We start from the raw sequence: 23,119 nt of genomic DNA, 5'->3' as shown, positions 1-23,119 counted from the left end.
GAAGCTGTTGATGCACCATCCTTGAAAGTGTTCAAGATCAAGTTGTATGAGGCTTTGAGCAACTTGGTCTAGTGAAAGATGTCCCTGCCCATGGCAGGAGGGACAGGTTAGATGATAGTTGAAGGTCCCTTCCAACTCATACCATCCTATAATTCTATGATTCGTGTAAGGTGAACTGTTTCTTGAAAACAAGATGCTTTCAGCTCTTCCACTGCATAATCCTCTTGTAACAGTACACTTCTGTGTAAGAACACAAATGGTGTGGAAGGGGTAGTATAATGGCCAGAAATAAAGCTTGTACCTAATAACCTCCAACAAAAGACAATTATTTAATTCACATGAGCTTTCCGGTCACTTAGCAGGAAGCTGAATAAGGCAAATTCAGTAGTTGTGAGAAACCAAATTTTCCAGTTAGAACATGGAAAGATAAAACAAACAAACCATCCCAAGAGAATCTCTAAAGAGAAAAACTGACTGAGGACAAAAAGATCATCAGGTAGCTATTCTCCTATGATATTTGTCCATCCTTTTTCATACTTGATTATCAAAAATACAGTGTAAGCCATGAATGGCTAATTTTTAACTAAATGGCAGTGAAAACTGTCATTTTTACCTCAAGCCTCAAAGTTCACAACGTTTAAATTCCAGTAATTTTCAGGTCTAAAGAGACTGTATCAGTAGTTACTTTGTACCTTACTGCAGAACTTGGTTAGAACCAGCTTAAGACCAAGTATAAAATGTTTTCTTATATGTTAGTTTCTCCTTTTCCTTTTGAAGTCAGCTCTTTCAGAAGAATACTACAGAGAAATCTAGAAGTTTCCAGGAGATTTCCTCACAGAGGTTCTTATAGGATTCTGTACAAATACTCAAAACTAGTAATAGATTCCATTATTGCATTATGAAGCTCCTCCAAAGCATTTTGGAAAAGAAAAAACCATAACATTTTAGGTGGCAACAATGTGGATTTCTAGGGTCAGAGAGATCAGTAATTTGAGACTAATGACTTTTAAGGAGTCACTTCAAACCCAATAGAAGGTATTCAAGAATGTGATGAGAAAGTTGTCAATCTAAATGTACTCTGTATAGACGATCTCGGTCATGAATGCTAGCTGACTCCAATAAAGCATGTATTTGAGATCTACATAATCATCATATTTTTCTGGCAGTAAATCAGTTAACACTCACTGTCTCTAATCCATTAATGCCATATTCTACAAGCCAGAAAAATGGATAAGTCTGTGGCAGAAGTGCTGTATTCAGGAAAAATAACAAGATGTTATGATTCTGGAAACCAAACAGCAGTCAGGCATACTGTGATATCAGAAATTATTTCTTCCTTCATTTCACTCACCATTGACTAAGTAGGAACCAAGAAAGAAACCACCTTGATTCCAGTTGCAAGAGAACACATCTATCCTTACGGGCTTGGATTAAAGTTCTAGAACATAATCCCTTTCAGTCTGAAATTAAATGAATTAATTTTCATAAAGCACTCACAATGACCAACTTCCTTGAACAACCTTGCCTGTGGCTTTATTTTATTGATGCAATTTATACTGAGTAATATCCTAGGTAACAGGCTGAATTGTTGGGCTGAGGCCAATTGTATGAGTTCAACAAGGCCAAGTGCCGGGTCCTGCACTTGGGTCACAACAACCCCAGGCAGTGCTACAGGCTCGGGGAAGAGTGGCTGGAAAGCTGCCTGGCAGAGAGGGATCTGGGCATGCTGATTCACAGCCAGCTGAACATGAGCCAGCAGTGTGCCCAGGTGGCCAAAAAGGCCAACAGCATCCTGGCTTGTATCAGAACTACCGTGGCCAGCAGGACTAGGCAAGTGATCGTGCCCCTGTACTCAGCACTGGTGAGGCTGCACCTTGAATCCTGTGTTCGGTTTTGGGCCCCCCACTACAGGAAAGACACTGAGGTGCTGGAGAGAGTTCAGAGAAGGGAAATGGAGCTGGTGAGGGGCCTGGAGCACAAGTCTGATGAAAAGCAGCTGAGGGAAGTGGGACTGTTTGGCCTGGAGAAAAGGAGGCCTAGGGGAGACCTTGTCGCTATCTACAACTACCTGAAAGGAGGTTGCAGCATGGAGGGTGTTGGTCTCTTCTCCTGAGTAACAAGTGATAGGACAAGAGGAAATGGGCTCAAGTTGTGCCAGGGGAGGTTTAGGTTGGATATGAAGAAAAATTTCTTCATGGAAAGGGTTGTCAAGCATTGGAACAGGTTGCCCAGGGAAGTGGTGGAGTCACCATCCCTGGAGGTGTTTACAAGATGTATAGATGAGATTCTTAGGGACATGTTTTAGAGGTGGACTTGGCAGTGTTAGGTTAGCAGTTGGACTCAACGATCGTAAAGGTCTTTTCCAACCAAAAGATTCTATAATTCTATCCATTGCTGCTGTAAGATTTCTAATACCTTTAACAGGCAGACAATCCTAAGAGCATTTGCACGAAGTCATAAAATAATTTACTTTATCAGTGTAAACACAGTGCTTCATTTTTACCAGGTTTTTTGGTGGAAGACGCTTGATTTAACATTTTCTTCTTTGATTTACAGATTGGCTTTAAGGCTGTCCCTTATTAAGTCACTCAAGGAAAGTGAAGGGAAGGAGAACAGACTTGTAACTGAAGACTTTTGAGAATACAAATTGTGAAAACAAGTCCACCAGGACTAAGCAACTGAAAAACATTTCCTATGTATCACTTTTCAGTTAAGCTAAGCCAACTCTTTATACTCCTCTTTAGGTAACGAAGGCTGATTTCCATGTGCTACGGGATTTGGTGAGTTACTCCATGAAGTTTATCTCTTACAGACAGCCATCACTTGGAGCACACATGTCTATGAAAGCCTGGAAATTATTTTCCTGGAGCAGAATTTGCCTCTCCACTGAGATAAGCAGCACTGCACCAGGCAGATACCAACTCAGATAGTGTCCACAACTCCAGCAAGGGGGATGAGATGCTTTAGTCTAGTGATACTGCCTTTACTAAACAGGGATCCAAAAGCTCTGAAGACTTTTTCCCCTTTTTGTAACAGAAAATATCTTCCTGCTTATATCAATAGGGAAGAATATAGAAGCTTGAGTTAAAGGCATCATTACCTCTGAAATTTGACATCAACACAGAAATAGCACTTGGTTTTTGTGTAGCAACTGTCCTGGAACTTATGACATGGTTTCAAAGACATTCCAAAGGAACCAGATAAACCAATTTGTTGATAAACCAGATAAACCAATGTGTTGAGAAATTTGAAAATTTCTCAACACATTCTCTCCAAGGTTTTCATGATTCTTAATGTCCTCAGAAGCAGATGTAAAAATCAAAAGGGGCAACATATTTTGAACAGAGGAGATGGATAATTTCACTGGGATGAGCCACTCAAAACATACTGATTAGGATTTCCCAGTGACACTACAGGGCTCTTTTTGCCAACTTGGATGAGTCGATCAAAGCGACAGGTAGAGCAGGATGGAACAGAAGGACCTATCATTTATCCTAAAGGACACTTCTCTTTAGTATATTCTCCTTGAAACACAGAGTGTCATTATTTTTTCAGAAGAGATTATTAATGACATTTTGCTGAAAACTATGATCTATGCGAACACATTGGAATTTGTACAACACAGATACCCAAGGGTAAAGTTCTGAAATCTGTTCACATAACAGGTTTATTTCTGACCTTTCCATCTGCTTCAAAGGGAGCCAGATTTCCTCAGTTCTGCTATGAAAACACAGGTATAATAAGAAAAACTAAATCTTATTCAGAGAAAGCATTAGAAGTGCTATTTCCTCTTCACATTTTATCAGATTTTGGAATGACTATTTCTTGTATGGCAATGATTTCAAGAGTCTGTACATCAGTTTTGTTCTTAGGTGTTCCCCATATAGTCAGATGCCCAATTGCTTTCAACACAGGTCTAGAAGCTGAGAAATCAAATTATATTTTCAACCTGGCTTTAAAGATACTTCAAAACTGTGTAATCAATTACAGCTTTAATGATAAATTAGATAATATGATTTCCAATCATTATTTTAAAAGATAAAAATGCTATAGAATAGGTACTATTTCTCTCTTTAAATAGGTAGGATTCTAATATCCCAAAGTACTTCCTAAATTATTTAAACAGAGTCCTCAGGAAGCAAGGTATGCACACTGCTCCAATTTAAATGTAAATTAATTTGTTTGCTAGCTTTCAGCAGCTCAGTGCAAACCAAATTCCCCCAGATATTTTCTAGCAATGTTTTCTTAAAAATGCTGCCTGAAGCCTTAAAAGTTTTATTGTGTCCCACACCTTCTAGATTAAATGATTAACAATAAAACACAAACAGGTCTGGTATTTTTAGACGCTTTTTTACTACAAAATAAAGGAGTGAGTTCTGGAGAATCATAGTGGCTCAGTCTGTAAATGACAAGGCAGCATGCTCATTCAGAGACTGTCTCAACAGCAACTGTTTATTAAACCAATCCTGTGAGTAGGATGCTGACATTACACAATTCATGTTATTTCCACACACTTATCCAATCATAACAAAGTCTGCGATTTTTAATTTTGCTTACAAGACCTCTTGCTCACTTGCTCCTTAGTTTCATTTAAAGTTTTCCGCAAACCAAAAGCAAAATGTAAAAGACAATAAGGTTGTAAAACACCATTGAGATTTAAACATAATGTAGCTTTCAAAGTGCTGTTTTACTCTAAACGGTTCTGTTTTCTTGACATTTTATAAAAATCTCAGTGTACAAATTAGGAGAACATACATGGCATGTGTTTGTCAACAATTTAATTATTATCAGTATGTGAGAGTATTTTACAACCTAGTAAAAACCAAAAAACTACTTAACATCAATAACCTAATCAAAATCTCCAATTTCTGCTTTAAAATTAAAATTGTTTAGAACATTTCAAATGTTATATTATGCACACACATGTATTTCAATAATTAGCTCGTCTATGCACCCTCTCACTCTACTATTCCAGTAACCACTCAGAGTTTAGACAAAGAAATCACTCTAGTTTTAACTGAACTTTAAGAAAGCCTAGAATATTCAGTAACTTACTGGATCAGGACCAAAGTGCCTAAGTACAGGGTGGAGAGGGGTTTTCTTCCCACATTTCTTTCTGACATTTACTGTCAGGAAGGTTTTTCTTTGTTTCAGCACAGTTCGTGGATACACATTCTTTGCATTTATGGGATGGTTTTCATTAGCTAAATTCTATACCAGCACACTAAATAAAACTGTTGGCCAACAAGTACATGTTCAGGATTTATTGGAGCTTCTCATTTTTCTCCTTATTCACTTGGAATGACAATCTGACATCTGCCCACATCTAAATCTCCATTGATAACCATGAAAGACTAGTTGACAGTAAACAAATTATTCTGCTAAACAGTCGTAAAGGGACAAGGGTCTTGCCATTTAAGCATGTGATCAAGTTACAGAAAATCTACAGATAAATGACTAGACTGAGTTAATACTACTTTATAGTTAAAAAAAAAAATAGCCAGGAATAATATTATTCCTTCACAAAATTAATGCTGCCAGATGCACAGACTTCATTGCTTTTCATATATTCCCAGACAGGAAAACATAGATTCTACTAAGTTCTCCACATTGTACCTGATGCAATGGAGCCCTTCATCCTGTCCTGTTCTCGAAGCACGAAAGCAGGTTCACCTTCAGTCAGTGTTTGCAGTAAACCTGCTCAAGTGCTCTTACGTAAGGCCAACGGCCTTAACTTTGCTTCCACAACTATAATTCCAATATGCTTTTTAATAAAAGTAATAACAGCAGAAATATACAAAAGAACCACGAAAACCTACTAGAAAAACCTAACTGAAAAAAAACTCAAAAACTCGTTCAGATGTTTTTTCTTAGAAATTAATATATGCTATGGATTGCGTTTATCTTGCAGATACATGTAGCTCATGAAAAAGACTAGGCTTATATTCTATGTTTCTTAAAACAGAAGAAAAATGTTACATACTTCCATACAAATCAAAATAAGCCTGGTTCTGGGAGTGGCAGACTGCTGTTCCCTCACCAATTCAAGCTCAGTTCACTTCTATGAAACTCGTATAGGAAAAACATGTTGCACTACTACTGTGGCTAAGACCACACAACTTTTTAATGGACGAGTTCCAAAGCCTAAGCTCCATCTGCAAATCACTAACAAAACCCTTGGAAATCATAAGAAAGAAGCTAAAGAATTGTGGGGCTGGCAAGCTTTGAGTCTACTCTTGGCCTCAGACAGGAAAAGTAGTTTCAAATCTCTTTCTCTTTTCTTTCTCCTCTCTCTTCAAGAAACACCCACCTAGAAAGTGCTATTACGCTTTGTGTTAGAAAAGTGGAGACTTTTGCTGCTGAAATTAAACACACATTTACACTAACTTACAAAAGGAAATTCAATAGCTTTACCAGAGTCAACTGTAAATCTTTTTTTTTTTTTTTTAAAGCCCTCTTGTTTACATAGCCAGAGATTTAGAATTCATTTCCCTCTTCCCTCCGTAATTTTCAAAAGCCAAAATGCAAGATTCCCGCAGAAGAATTCCTTAAATCCACAAAACAATTATGTGGAAAAGAAGGATGAATAAACTCAAGTAAAGAAAGATCAGATTCATTATAAAAGTTATTTTACTTTTAGTTTAAATTTGTGAGTTCATTAATTTCTAGAAAAAAAGATAATCCCAAACTTACACTTTTTTCAATAAATGTATGTGCCCAGTGTCAGATTTTTACACATCCAATAGGTACATGTTGCAAATACCCAAAGATCACCTAACCTAGGATGATATTCAGAAGAAATTACTTTTTATCACTTAGTTTTAGACTTCATAAGTATCAAGCTGTTAAGAGTTTAAGGGGAGAAAAATGTTCACTGACCCTTTTAAGAAAAAAACCTCAAAACACATCTGTAACGGTAATGCAACGACTGCTGGTCACTAATTATATTAGGTTGGGCAAAAATATCTAATGACAGTAGAATTTCTTCAACTAGAGACCTCTTTCTGTTTGTCAAATCATTACTCTTTACTGGAGCCACCTGGCAGTACAAAAGTGCTCTGAGAAATGTCAGCTGGCTAGCAAATTGTGACCCTCACTGTTAAGCAGCCTCGCAAGAAAGCAGAATCCTTAGTTTCTCATTTGTTCTTTGAGATACTTAGCTTTTGTTTATTTTGGCCCGGAAAGCAAGAAATTATTTATGTTCATGTTAGCTTGGCATTGTTAAAGAATTATCTATTTGGAAAAGAAGAAGAGAGGTCTGTTTCCCCACAGCCTGTTCTTATTATCATACTATTTTTAACCAGAAGAATACGGTAATATTTGCAAACACTGCAAATTCTCTTACAACCTACCAATACAATTTCTCTTACATCCTACCAAGGCAATTATCTATAAGTGACTAGAGAAGGTCCAAATCATCTTAGAAATTTGATTTACAAAGGGTTAGTGAGAAGGCTAAAAATTTAGAAGTATGATCTTCAATAGGTTAGAAATGACCAAGAACTCCCTCAGGTTGACTTTTCAAAAATTGATAGACCACCACCAACGACAAAATATTGTAAGTGAACTCAGTAAAACTTTAGGATAATAAGCATAAAAAATAGGTTATGTGCTATGTATGAAAACTCATCTTCTTTTTTTAAATGTTCTCTCGCTACATTAAAGCAGCCCCAGTCTCTTCTTGTATGAAGATCTCTTAATATCTTCAATCACGCTCCCGTCCTTTAGGAATAAAATTGTTTTAGAACATATTATATTAGAATTCTTGAACACATATTATCACTGTATCAGCTACTTACTCATCTTTGATTCATCCATCAATTCCAATTTTCACGGCAATCTTCCCTCTCCCCCAGAAGCAACTCACTCTAACCATACCTAAGAATCTTGCTTTTTAACCTACCAGAGGCAGAACGATTTATTAGCAAGGTAGGTATGTCAAATCATAAGCAAGTATTGCTGGGAGAAGTGTATATCCCTAGATGTGTAGCCAGTGTAGTCACACAGACTTCAACAGCTGGTACAGCTGAACAACAATGTTAAACAATGGTTCTGACATCACTCCATCTCTGGCCCACATATTTTGTGTATGCACAGGACACACACGCCAGGGCAGGAATTCAGAGAGCCAGCAGCTCTGAGGAGCCTGCTTCCCTTTCTAGGTTGGTACCTGGGACACAACCAAATCACAAAAACAACTGAGAAAAGTACCTTTATCTCTCATTACTCCCTCGGGACACATTGCAAAACAAGCAGACTTGTTTTTCAAAACCGATTTTTAACCATAATTTAAAAGTTTAAAGGTTCCGTATCACATTAGGAGTTCACTAGGTCATTGGGACCTAACTAATGATGTTAGATCTTGAAAGTGTGCATATATCTCATTTAATAGTCTTTTGTCTCCTGTTTTGATTCAAAGGAAAATTCACTTTCAACTATCAGTTGCCCACTGAAATTTAAGATGTTTCTCTCAAGCTCATTTACATACTTAATTCCACATACGCTTAAATACAATGTAAAAACTCATATATCAAAATGTATCCTTTCATGCCCATATGCTGATAGAATTACAGTATTTGTCCTCAACTGCAGCTCATTTACATATTCCAAAAAGGCCTGCAAACGCTGTCTAAGTATTTGCATGACACCAAGTTTAGCCATTTAAATCTATTTCATTAAACTCACTATTCCAGATTAGTATATGGCAAACATTACAGAGGTGAAATCAGCTTGCAGAGCAGTAAACTGGCTGCTAGGTAAAAAAAAAAAAAAAAAGTTCCTCTTCATTTTGTTTGGAGGAAAAGTACTGTGCTAATGGCTAGAGTGACAGTAAAACATTTTAGAGAAACAGTAAAACAACACTGAGCATCAAAGCATAAAAAATTGGAAGAATGAAAACAACAAAAAGAAAGGCTTTTAAAAAAAGGATTAAACATTATACAGCACTTAATGTAAGTGCAGAGGTTACTTCTTATTGCCAAAAAACAATAAAACATTGAGGTTTTAAAGTAACATCTATTTTAACAAAAACAAAACACCAAAACCAACTAAACAAATCCACAACTTTTTGAAGAGTCTATATACGTTACATTATATACTATTTACTCCAAGCGGAACTGATTTGGTAGGAAGTGTGACCTGTGTGGTTGCAGCTGACAGAAGCAAGCAGCCAAACAGAGGAGTGAAGGGAAGATATACTTTCCAAAATTAAAAAAACCCTGAAAGTCTGTGGAATGCTGTTTACTCCAGCTCTGTTTTACAACCACTGCTGCAGGGAAAAGAGATTGACTGAAATGTTTGCAGCTTGTGGCCACACACACGATGGGAAGCACGATGATTAAAGAGAGTGCTACATTCTCGTATCTGCCAAAGTCTGCTCCATGCTCTAAGTATTATACTTGCAGTCGTCTTATAATGTATTGCATCTGTTGTAGCAACTGCCCTTATTTTGTCCAACAAGAAAACCATTGAATATGAACGGTAAGTTACTTGTAATGTGCACAAATGGCTCGAAAACTGGATAGTTTAAATACTTCTAAGTTTATGAAAACATTTGCCTTATGGAGCATAGCCAGTGCCATACTGAAAGCAGATCTACCACTGAAACATTTACTTTAGCCTCCTTAGCAAAAGATATAGCCTGACACACAACCCTTTCACCCCACATCTTCATAGTGAGCCAAGTCACTGTTTTAGACCTTTAAAGTACAAAAACTAGGTGAATTGTGTATGAGACATGTATCTAGAGAGCAGCAAAACATTACAGTTCCATTTGTCGCTTTGTTAAGTGATTGCACACATTGAACATTTTTGATGACCCTATAATTTAAGTGCATTATAACCTCCTTTTCTCTTTAAGAATGTAATAGTAACTTTGAAAACAATAAGCTCTGAACATCAAAATAAGTAGCAGAAAATTTTATTTCAGATTCCGATCTCTGCAATAAGTAGTAAAAAAGTTCAAAACTTGTATTCCATGAATTCTCCTGATGTTGTCTGGTGCTCTATCACACAAAATTAAGCAGTACAACACTGTTGTTGGAAGCACAACACGTAGCTGTTATTGCACCCTTCCCTACCAAATTTATGAGGCAGTCTCTATCATTTCAACAATTTTGCCAGGAGTTCACTGCACAGATGTTCCTGTGAAAAGCACAGATTGTCTACTGGTTATGAAGTGTTACACTCACCAGTGTGCCACTGCCAGGCAAAGGAGGGAAGAAGGATGTACCAAATGCAAGGCTGAATGCAAAAAAAATCAAGGACTGGGTAAAAACCCATTCATCTCCACCCACTCTAGACCACTTCCACAGGAAATGTATTTCGAGTCTCTTTGATTTAAACCTTTGATTAGAGGCAAGGGTAAATTCCACATATAATGTCAGAGGAAAACTGCCACAAAGACTCACGAAGGACCATGGAAAAATACAGAAAAAAATATTAGGAAAAGTATAAACAAGAAATACGTCAATCACCATCAGATGTCTTTTATCTGATGGAATGCACTTCAGTCTTTGCAGTGATCAAAGTTCTTGATGATTACTTGCACAGGTTAGAGGAGGAATGGTAACTACTCTTTTCCAAACACACCAAAAAAGCCGTAAGATCCCTAAAACCACAAGAGTGAGTCTCAGAAAGTGATTAAGTAACTTTGAATTACTTTGGCCTCCAGGAGACTTAATATTTTCCATTTCTCTCTTGGACACATGCCCCCTGGAACACAGACCTTTCTCGTCCCACAACTGCTAGGAAAAACTAGATCCCCTGCTCCATGCCTCCCCTTCCCTCTTAAGCTGGTATTCCCTTCTAATTATTCTGTATTTTACCTATGGTAAAATGTTATCATGATACTATTACAAAGCTAAAAAATAGTTTAAAGAGACTAGTTATTTATCTTAGTCTGAATATTAATTAAAAAAGTGTTCTCCCCTTAGAAGGAGGAAACAACAAAGTTTCAAAAGTATTTGCAATAAAACTGTGCTAAAACCTATGCTCTATAAAACAGATTCTTTCTTCTCTAACTTTCTCAATAATAAATAGCAGGTGAAGTACATTCATAGTTTTAACTCAAATATGTCAGTTCAGCTCTTAATCTCCCTCTTTCAAAACTGGCTAGATAAGAGGGAAAAAACGTGTTTCTCAGTATGACCTCTAGCAATTCATAAGCCTTTTAATAGATGTATTACCCATATATGTCATTAATATAGTATTCTTATCTCATAGAGACATCATGTATTGTAAATCCAACATTATTTTAATATTTTCCTGCATCAGACGGTCTTGGGGCCCATTTGCCCCTGTGGACTGACAAATGATTTAGGCTCTTCCTAGCTTCATAAAGCAGACTAAGGAACAGATCTTGAGATTCACTATAATTTGCACACTAAATATCTTCGTGTTACCTTAAATTCCCATCTCCTAGAGTCTCTCTTATTTATTTATTTATTGTACCAGCCTGTAATGGCTACAAATTACTCCACTAATCAGATAAAATCAAGTCATCTAGAGTCCCTGTGTAGACCTCTTACCAGCTAGACCACGTAGAGAATGCTTGGATGGAGAATGTCCTCTGGGGTTTCACCTTTGAGGATTTCGGAAAGTGTCTGGACAGCAGACAAACCACTTCACTGTCACACACTTTCCACACCACAAGATGCTCCTTTCATCTATCAGAATACTTCCAGTACTTGCAAGCTTGTATTAGATCATGACATCCCAGAATCAGTTCATTCTCAATCTCTAATGAACACACTCAAGTTTGTGTTTCAGACATTAAATCAACAAATGCTGTTCTGGCCATCTGGGAGAGACACACTGTGACCCTTGGGCAGAAGAAATTTGCACATAACAACCTGCCCCAGTTCCCTACTAGAAGTCTTTGCCATCTGTAGAGCTGTTCTCACAGTGCACAGATTGCCCGGTTAACTCTTCTATACAAGGGGCAACAGACAGATGCATAAAAATTAGCTTAACTGCCAAAGCTTTCCTAGGACTTTTCAGCCAAATTTCAGAAACTGTATTCCTAGGTCTTCTAATTCACATCTGCAGAAACCTCACATTGTATCACTCAAAAATAATCCAAGGCAAAAACAAGAGTGAAAGAAATCCCAATCAGAAAACAAAATAAAAACCAAAAAAACCACTACTGTGGCATAGCTCAAAAACAGCCTACTTATTTGGGGCTTACTAATATACTACATAGAAGAGTAAATCAAGTGCTATAAAGATATGCTGTAGTTATTAAAAATAAGTGAATAGGGAAAAAAACTTTAATGAATACAGTATCTTATACGGAGGCTACCTCTGGGAAAAAGAGCAATAATCAAAGTACTTTTATTTTTCTAAAAATTAAGTAAATCTATGCCTACATAGTTTTAGTGGATTCTCACTTGACTTGGCTCGCAATTTCAACTTCTGAAATAACACTTAACAGATTTCTTTGTTTCATGTCATGTTCAAGACTAGTCTAAAACACCTCTGCCAAAATTAAGAATTCTTAAATTTATGAATAAGCTTTATTTTTCTCTTTTAATTTATTTTTGCAGTGTCTTAAAGGAACCACCATGACGAGTCCTATAGAAACAAACTGGGTACAAACTGGAACACAAGAGGTTCCACTTAAATTTGAGAAGAAACTTCTTCTCAGTGAGGGTGCCAGAGCACTGGAACAGGCTGCCCAGGGAGGTTGTGGAGTCTCCTTCTCTGGAGACATTCAAAACCTGCCTGGACGCCTTCCTGTGTAACCTCATCTGGGTGTTCCTGCTCCAGCGGGGGGATCGGACCAGATGATCGTTTGAGGTCCCTTCCAATCCCCAACATTCTGTGATTCTCTGAAACCACCAGAGTACTACAATACCCCCCCTTTGCCCTCTCAAACTGACAGTAATAATCAGAACTATGTTGTTATGGCTCTCTGAACTAGTATTTTTAAATTACATTCTTGTGCTTTTAAATTACATTCCCTAATGATACATCTGACAATTACCACACATGGTATGTTTGAAATGAGACAAGTTTAATTACACAGGAACAGAAATGCCATAAAAATAGCCTTCTATCTAGCTAGTATCCTGTCTCTGACAACAGTCAGATGCAGAAGCCTTAGGAAAACCTGTACAAGCAGAGCAGGCATCTAGTTGTATCCTCCTCATCCCTTCTTCCTAGGGGTTTGATGCTCAAGGCCAGCTGTCAGCGCTGTGTGAGCAAGAGCTGCAAGCAGCTGAGTCCTTCTGGTTTCACTTGGGAACTGCACTTTAGCACAGATAAACAGGGCTTTTGGTCCTTTTCTGAGCCATGCTGCAACCATGCCTGTGGCTGGCTGTGCACCTCGCTGCTCTGGAGCCTGACCCATGGCTGCGACTTCCCAGCTTGACCTTGGGCCTGCAGGGCCCAGGTCACTGGACTGATGGCTGACCCTGATGACTGTCACTGGACCTGCTCCGCTCTCCTTGTGCAACTGCACTGTTCCTGCTAAAGGCAAAGCTGCACCTGCGGGTCCTGGCTCCCGGTTCCCCGTAGAGCAGCCCACCCCTGGTCCTCCCTCACACCACCCGTGACAGTGACCATTTATCTACACTCAACTTCCTCTCTCATGTAATGGCCTCAATACTCAACTTCACAAAGTGCCACTAACAAGACTTTTCAATTAGCCTCTGTCTTTAATACTCCCAGATCTCGACATGAATTAAAATAGTTGATCTACACCTCAGTTTTGCCTCACTTTGCCCCCAAGTGCTTACTAGATTTTCCAGTAAACAGCAATTCTGTCCAATGTCTGAATCTATCTTTGCAGATGCTACATTTAGAGGTGAAAAGTATTTGACCACTAAATTTGTCCTCACACCTTTTTCCTGAATGACCACAATGGGTTTATTATCATTTCAGCTGAAGCTTGACTTCCACCCCGCAAAAATCCCCAACATTTTACTGCATGAACCAAGGCCAGTGAAAGAGTAGGCGTTCTCACTCTTGCTTCTGTTAGGCCCATGATACAAACAGAAGCATTTTCCTTTTTAACTGATATGACTGGAGGGATACCATCTCTGGTTTTTTGCAGAGATGGTCACAAGAATTGAGGATTATTTTCTTAAATTAACCACTTCTGTTTCTCACACTCTTTTCATGAACTGCAGAGAATGCTTTTTAAACGGTTTCACACAACAATACACTCACAAGGATGGCTCACGCACTTGATTAAGTACAAAAAACTGCATTCTGAAGAATTTATATAGTCCATCCACACACATGATACTCTTCCTCAGTACAATCTGTCTTGCTATACACTTCTCCACAGCTATGTTACGTCTGTGCAAAGGCATTTTTGCTTGTTTCATTTAACTCAGAAGTTCTGCTTCTTTCAAACATGGTTGGGAGCATCTGGTCATACTCTTTTATTGTTGGGTTTGGGTATTTTCTTCCAGATTCATAGAATGCCTTCGTTTTTTAAAACTGGTGAGTCAAACTGACTGCTGTACTGAACCCAAATGACAGTGAAAGATACAAAATCAGTTTTCCCTACGGTGAGGCCTGAACTTGGAAACGTTTGCTCTCTTCTAAGAGCAACTATTACATCCTGATGTTACAGCAAGTTTAATACCTGGCACCCACCAGAAATGTTTCTCCTTGTGTGTCATTATCAGATATTCTCTTTTCAAATATTTAATCTGGTCATCATTCAAAGGTTTTGGTTTGGGTTGGTTTTGTACATGGCCAACAAATGTACCATTCAGGTGTTTGTCAGAACAACCAGCCTTTAGGAAAGGGTCATGGAATATTTAGGCCTCTTCAGCTATATTCTGCACTTTGACTATCACTTTTCTGAATTGGAAGATTTTATTGTTTTGAGGCTTTTTTTGTCCACTGCCCCAGCTCCTGGCAAGAGTTACTAAGTTCCACCAACTATTTTCAGATCTGCATGCCCCTTCAGCTCCTTTTTTTTTTTTCCTGTCAGATTTGATTTGCTAACCACCTCTGACAAAATGAGCCCTCCATCTCCTATGTTTTAGCTTTGACTGACAAAAGCTTTTTTGTCTGCTTTTGACAAAACTCAAATTGTCAAACTGCTGCTGAACAAATACAAAGCATCAGAAGCTAGGTCTACACCTGCTAATGGGTGTCTCATCACTTGTTCCAAATCCTAATCGCACTGTGATCTCTCACCTCTGAGATAACCCTTAAGTTCGTAAGACTGGGTTTTCTTAGTCTTATTTACAAGCCGTTTTACAGAATTTACTATTTTCACTTTCTTTATGCATTCTCTAAAACATCTCTTTCATGTTTCATTTTACACAATACATGTGTGTACAGCTTTGCATACATGTCTGAAATAACAAATCCCCCACTTCCGCTGGTTGAATTAACTGAAATTTTTTTAAAATACCAGTACATTTATTTCAGATAATTACAAAGAGGAAAGCTGCCTTCTGACTTTTCTGCATTTTAACACTATTGCCTTTGACAAAATGGCACATCTGAGTCTTTTGTATGTCCTTTCAGCTATACAGGTGTTGGCATTTAACATGTTCTATCCACAGTCGGAATAGTTCTTTAATTTTTGCTAGTATACGTAACTGAAAAACCACTCCAGAAAGAGTGCCTGTCAGATATCTGTTTAATTCTGCTCCTGAGACCTAGTCTAAGGGCATGCATATGCACTGTGCATCAAGAGAGGTGGACCAGGTGAAGAAAACACAATTTTACAGTCACTGCCATTGTTACATAATTAAACTTCCTTGTACAATATGGTGAACTGAGAACTACCCAGAAGCTAGGACAGCACAAATGCTCCCGATCCTTTATTGCTTAAATAAACAATGGGAGAACCCTCAGTTTTACTGTTGTGACAATTACATTCATTCAGGTATGTTTGCTGTTTTTTAGTCAACTTCGTTATTAAACGGATAGATCAAGTTTAAAACAAAAACCCCATGCATATTTAGCTTCACAAATAAAAAAATAAAACCATGTAAACACAGTTTTAAGTATTGATTTGAGAAGCAGTATCTTTTATGTTTTCCCCTTGTATCTGGGAAACTTCTTTAAATCAGCTTTTCCTATTCAGAAAGCTAATATACTTCCTCATTATTCCTTGACTCACAAGTCAAACAGAACATTCAGTTGTCTTGGATGTAACTTTGATGGCTGGCCAACTTACAAATGCCAGCAAAATCTGCATTTCCCATCCTGTCCACAGGATATGAGCCTATGTGAGATTTAAAATTGGATTAAAATTTTCATGAATGATGAGAACATTAATAATTGCACTGCATAACAATAAAATTTCTAATGTTACATTAAGTTCCAAGTGCTTCAATGCTCTGACCAATCATGAATTATAAGAATAATCCAAAAATCTACAAACATAAACAAAATAATGGCATAAAAGGGATCACTAGCCTGTACTTATCCAGAATCTCTTGCGTGCTCACAAAAACCTCCCAAACAGGCAATCATTAGCAGCAGGATATTTGGTAGACTGTTTTTGTTTGTTTCCATTCTAATGAGGTATATTTATTTAATAATTGCCATAGTTTTAACCAAGAATGGAAAACTTTTGTAACATAGAACAGCTTACATGAAAGTATAATGCACAACAGCTAGTTCCCAGTTTTTATTTCTCATTACCAGCTCCAGTGACTGGCCTGTTTGGGCTTAATCTGTAACAGCATTATTTTACACCCATTAAGTTGGTTGTAGAAGTCAGGTTCAATTTGGTCCTTCCTTAGAGGAACCACTCATCTTTATTTGTCATCCTCACAACAAATTTGACAAATTAAAGGCAGACTACCACATAATACTGCCTTTCTAACAAAACATATCCAGACAGAACCAGGGAAAGGCCACAACATTATTACCATTAGCTTAATCCCTAACAGCATCTAAATTACCGTACTCCTTAAAAAGGTGCGTGGGAGTGCATGTTTCCGTGTGTACACGTGTTCGTGTGCTGTACATACTGGCAGCCACTTAATACAGAGAGTGCCATCTCCTGGTATTAAGTGGGGTGAGTTTTCGCAGCTTAATACACTTGCTAGAGTTGCTGTGCTAACGCACTGCAAAAGGCTTATCACTCTTAACAAGGTACCAGAAACTAAAGAATGGATGCTTTGTTGTACCCGACACTGTGCGGAGAGTCTCGTGACTACAGCAAATAAACTTTCAAAACCAGCAACAGTGAAAAAGGTGACAGAATGAATTAAAACATAGGAGCAGCAAACCAAGCAATATGACAGACTTACTAATAACGTTCCAGAATAGACAGATGACTTGTCCTTAAAAATACAGTGCATGATCATACATAAATGGGTCACCATGAAACTGCGTAGTAAGTTTGCCTGGGGAAAAACTGAGGAGGGGAAATACAAAATACCTGTGCTGTTCAGAATACTATTTGTAATTTTATAACAGTGAGGGAAGGAGGTGGCTGGAGCAAAGGAATAGTTGTTTCTTTCTGATTTTTTGTTCTAAATCTATTTGCACAGCAAGTCTTCCACTGTAATCATTTCAGAAACACGAATGTTTTCTAAACTGTTCATGTACAGTGTTGAGTACAACAAATCCTCAGATGCAAAGCCACTAAGTACAAAGAAAAATATAAATATGAAGAATTAGTCATTATCATAACAACAAGTGTAAACACAGGTAGAATTCTCCCACATCTCTGGAATAAATAAGGGCAAGAAAAGACAAAAATCAGTTCAACTGCATACACTGTACATACAAGAAAAAAGATAATTAAGTTAATTTTCCTATTAGTAAGTATCCTGAATTGTTGCCAAAAATTTCAGGAACCTTAACAGAACTCTCACTAGTGCAAGCATCATTAGAGATCTAAAACTCAAAATAATGTGACACAATCTGGGCAGCAGTGAAGCTGGCTTCTAAACTAGAGACTACTATTTAAAGAAAATGTTCATCTTCTCTTAGAAGAATATGTATTAGAACACTGTGAAATGTACATATTAGTATAAAGCTAACATATGGGTACCTGTATGTAATGTGAAGAATGCCATCTACTGGTATGTAAGAATATATATCACTGTTCATAAGTCAGTAAACAGCTATCATAGTAAGGACAAAGTTGTCATTACCATGTACTGCAAACAACTGCGTCCAGTTCCAAACTCTTCCTAACATACTCAGCATACTGCACTGTAACAAATACATATAAGCCATATATCCTGCAGAATAAGCTTATTCCCATAAAACAGATACAAGAAGAAAATATAATTTTCTTATTCTAAAGTCTCAAGACCTTACTGCGATCTTTCAGTATCTAAAGGGGTCTTACAAGAAAGACGCGGACAGACTTTTTAGCAAGGTCTGTTGTGATACGACAAGGAGTAATGGTCTTAAACTAAAGGAAGGGAGATTCAGGCTAGACATGAGGACGAGGTGGTAGATGCCCCATCTCTGGAGACATTCAAGGTCAGGTCAGACAGGACTGTGAGTGACCTGATCTAGTTGAAGATGTCCCTGCTCATTGCAGGGGGGTTGGACTAGATGAACTTTGAAGGTCCCTTCCAACCCAAACTATCCTGCGATTCTATAATGAGAATTATAGTCTACTTCCCTTCTTCATCTTGCATTTAACATAAAACCTATTCTGGATACTTTATAAAGATATTATGAGAATCCCTGCATTTCGCAAAGACAATCTAGTCCTCTCAGTTACTTCATCATTCACTGTGATGCCTTATTATCCTCGTTGTGAAATACTGAAAATGGTTTGGTAACTCATTTCAAATAGAAGCCAAAATACATAAATGCACACACACACTTTTCACACTCCGTAACCTTTTCTTAAAACAACTTCTTTCACTTTTTGTCTCAGCTATTCTCTACAGCTTTCCTGTAGCTCCATCAATGTCTACTTTGTAACTTCTTTCTTGTAATACTTCTATTTTAATCTTTAAGAGACTTCCTCAGTAAATCAATGAGCAACTCTTCCTTGACAGACAAAATAATAAATCCACTTAAATTCTAAAATTTTAAGATATTTAAATCGCTAAGCGCCTAGTTTTATAAGAGTGTTGTTTTTCTTCTATTCCTGAATATTGTTGCCTAACCAAATACATGTCAATGAATTAAACTACTATGAATGACAAGTATGGTAACACCTGATAAGATAGCTGGATGATCCAAGATACAAGCAAAGAAGCACACAACATCTAAGGATGAAAGGAAAACCACACACGAGTGCAAGTTTACAGTGAGAAGTAACTAAGCATTTCAACGCAGGTGCCTCTGTCCCAGGAAGCAAATCATAAACGTTTCCATTTTTAACCATCACAGAGAGACCATCCTTTCAATGCTAATTCATAACAGTCTTAGATATATTGCTAAAGAGAATGCAGAAGTCTTAAAAACCCATTTTGCTGAAAATTCTGGGACAGATTCAGAAGTAGGTGTGAAAGGTCAGTGCTTCATTAATTAAACCAACTCATTTAAAATTATAGTTTAATTAAAAAGTCAAGATGATCATAAAAAAATGGGTCATCCAGAGAACATCACTAAAAATCTCAAACATCCTGTGCTTTATTGGCAGTAAATTTCTTGGTCTGGCCTATTTGAGGAGTAGCCACCCATTGCAAAACACTTCAATACAATCTAATACAATAGACAGAATCCCATCAAATTTAGTCTAAACAAATACAACTTCAAGGTACATCAAAAGGCTGGCATGTGAAGGATTCTACTGGAAAATAAGACTTCCATTCAGCATTTTAATGTGTCCTCCATAGGATGCGAGTGTAACAATACTAAAGGGCAAGATGTAACACAGAAGGGTTTGACACTGTTTTCAGACTGATAACTCTTTTTCAAAAAAAAAGAAAGCAAAAAATAAGTCTACAAACACCACCCCTTTTTACCAGAAACACTGGAGCATTATTATACAAGCAGGGGTTTTACTAAACACATACTGTATTAAACTAATGTTTTTCAAGCACATTTGCTATTCAAAAAGTAACAAGAGGACATTAAAGTTCTGGTATACTTTCTATTTCCCTAAAAATCAGAGAAACTCCAGCAAGCAAATGTAGCAGTTTTAATGCAAACACTAAATTTGGCAAAATGTAAATCCTTTACCTGAAAAGACTACGTTTGTATTCTCAAAGAGGTACTCTGAAGTGGTGAACTTTGTTCATTGAGTGCTGACAGTGTCAAAAGGAAATAATAATATGGTCTCTGCTTTCCACTGCATACATTTGGAAATAAGTGGTGTCCACCACCTTTCCATCAACATTGCTTAGTCCAGCAGAAAATTGAGAAGTTAAAGAGGGGGAGGCAAGGTCTGCAGACCATAGTTCAAAATCGTGACCTTACAGCAGAAATATCTCAGCAACATTCACAAATGATTAATAGATGAGTCAGAGGTGTAGAGGCTTTCTTTAAAATAGGTTTTAGTATTTTCATAGGAACATTATTTTTACACAGTTCTATTGAGGAACTAGAGACTCACTAATGCAATAAAAACTTCCTGAATTAAAATCTTTACATAGATTTGACATCATACCATCCTCAGTTCAAAAATTACCCAGAATAACGCTGGTAGGAGAAAATATGTGTGTTTTACCTTTCATAAGATTTCATACAAGATTCATGAGCTATTTTTGGAAAATATAACAAAAATACAATAATTTTACAATTCCAGTGCCATTAAAAATTACTCTTACAAAGAACACCTATTACTTTTGCAGTCATTAATATGATGTGGCCTTGCACAGGATACAGATACTTAAAAATACTACACAGTTCCAGAAATAAAAATTTGGCGAAGCCCAAAAACCACCTCTACAAACACATGCCAAGGCTGATGGGCCTTCCACCCTTGTTTAACCTATATGTATACACTGTCTCGATCCTTTGTAGTTCTTTGAGGGAAAGTAAAGCACTGAAAAAAATGTATCTTATACTAAAAAAAAAAAAAAAAGATAAATTAAAAAAATTAAAACAGGGCTATTTACTGTTCCAATTTGAAAAGTGACATGCTATAACACTCTCAGAAGTATGTATGGCCTTCCAAAACAATACAACAAAAGCAGTATTTGAAACGAATTCCAAAGCCATAAACAATTCATAAACACAGTTTATAAACTGAGAGCAGAGGAGGAGGTGCGACCAAGTCAATAACATGGAAACCTACTTCAGAAAAGCTCTCTAGTTACTCAAAGTTGCCAAAACTCTCTGCTCAGAGAAGGCCAGCTCGAGAAACTAAATCACCTACTTTCTTAGAGACTGGTTTCACCAGGTCATGATTGATTTCATCAGTGAGAAATGTATGGCAGCATGTATCTTGGCCTCCAACACTGCATCTAGCTGTATAGAAGACCTGTGGAACCTAGATCCCAGCACTAAAATTCAGAATCATTACAAAAAAAGAAAAATCTACCATTTTAAACAGCATCTGATCCTAAAAACACTGTAGTCAATGCTGCACTTTTAAATTCTGAGGCATTTCTTTGCTCATTTGATTCTTTCAGAGGACTTACAGATCTGCAAGATCTTGGTTTCTGAAACTTACTAATAATGTGGTTAAAGTGGGTAGCTACCCTTGTCATTAAAATTAACATAGCTTTTATATGACAATAGCAGGAAAGTTCAGAAGTAAGCAAGCCTCAAATACATTTTTTGCTACTTTGAAAATGCAATTTAGTAGCTGAAACAAAAGACTTGAGATCAGCCTTCCTCTCAACAACCTTAGTCAAAGAAGCACTGAGAGGCCACAGACTACTCTTCAGGAACTTGCTTGCCATGACAAAAAGCAGCATGTAAATTAATAGTCAATGTACATAGCTATAAAAACAAAGGAAGGAAAAATATTCACCACTAACCTGACTGAATAATATCATTTTCCAATCAGATATAACTTTGCATTTTGGGAGGAAATCTTTCATGAAGGCCACATTTAAAACCCACAAAACAAGGAAGCAATCTTTAAAAAAATTGTTCTTGTTAAAATTAGACAACTTTACTGCTTACTATTAACTGTTTATTTCCATTACACACTCCTCCTCATTTTTTCATTGTTTGGGTGAGGTTTTTTGTTTGATGGGTTTGCTCTGCTTTTTTACATTCTCTTTGTTCTATCATCAACTAAATGTACACCCAGAGGTCCCAATTTATCTGATGTATACTGGCTTACACAGTGAACTACTTTACCTTCTTAAAAACTGAGCCTTAGCATATGCTGAAGAATTAAATTGAGGAGATCGAATTAACTCTCAGCTGCAGGGCCAAAGTCCAAGGATGCCATGAAGGTCACTTCCACAGAAGCTGACCAGCAGTTCCTGTACATAAATCCTTTTCCATAGCTCCTGTGTCAGTGTGTATGGACCCGACACAGAGTCCTGTTCTGTGTGGTCATGGATGGCTTTCCATCCATACCCTCTAGGGAGAGCTTAAATACCTTAGATAATCTAACACTTCATTCAAAGTACAGGCAAGTTTTCCATGATATTAAAAACCTTTTAAGTAGCATTCAAATCTCAGAGCATTATTTAGAACTACTTTCTGGATTTCAATTCCCTTTACATCATGTAGCCACAAAACTACCTTCCTCCCCACCCCAAATATCTGTTTCAACCATATATTTTAGACTTCTGGCCATCTTTTCCGTAGTGTACCACTGTGTATTGCTGCTGTAAAGAGCTCCCACAATATTACAAGAAGGCTGAGGTCAGTTCAAACTACTGCAGAGGTTTCAACCTGCAAGACTACATTAGAGAAGGCGGATTTTTTTTTTTGCATCACTTTACTTTGGCATTCAAGCATTGCCACACTGTGAATTTCAAGTATACAAGCCTCAGGAAAAGCCTCTTGAAAAAGGTTAAAGGCAGGAAGAAAATAAGGCTGATTTTAGTTAGTATTAAGTTGTTGAGAATTTCATGCTGCGTGGTACAACCCACCAAATAGGTACATACAGGCACCCAAGGGCATCTGAAAGTCTGTGAGAACTTACTGCTGAGAATTACTGCACCTAAGTCAACAATACTATACAAATACGTTAAATACAGTTATTTAACAACATAAACATCTGCAGTATCATTACCTATTTCATAATAATTTGTACATCCTAGTATTACATGCATACCTGCATAAACTGACATGCACAAAGCCA

General features: G+C 37.3%; 1 protein-coding gene across 2 annotated transcripts in view; it reads right to left on the bottom strand.

Annotated features, from left to right (window-relative positions):
- The window catches only part of FANCC (FA complementation group C), an 81,545-nt gene that overhangs the window by 34,097 nt on the left and 24,329 nt on the right, over positions 1-23,119 (bottom strand). The gene's annotated exons all lie outside the window — the stretch shown is intronic.

This window comes from Caloenas nicobarica, chromosome Z (genome assembly GCF_036013445.1).
Source record: "Caloenas nicobarica isolate bCalNic1 chromosome Z, bCalNic1.hap1, whole genome shotgun sequence".
NCBI classification, from domain to species: Eukaryota; Metazoa; Chordata; class Aves; order Columbiformes; family Columbidae; genus Caloenas; species Caloenas nicobarica.
The sequence above is the reverse complement of the archived record's forward strand: the minus strand, read 5'-3'. Positions and strand labels throughout refer to the sequence as shown.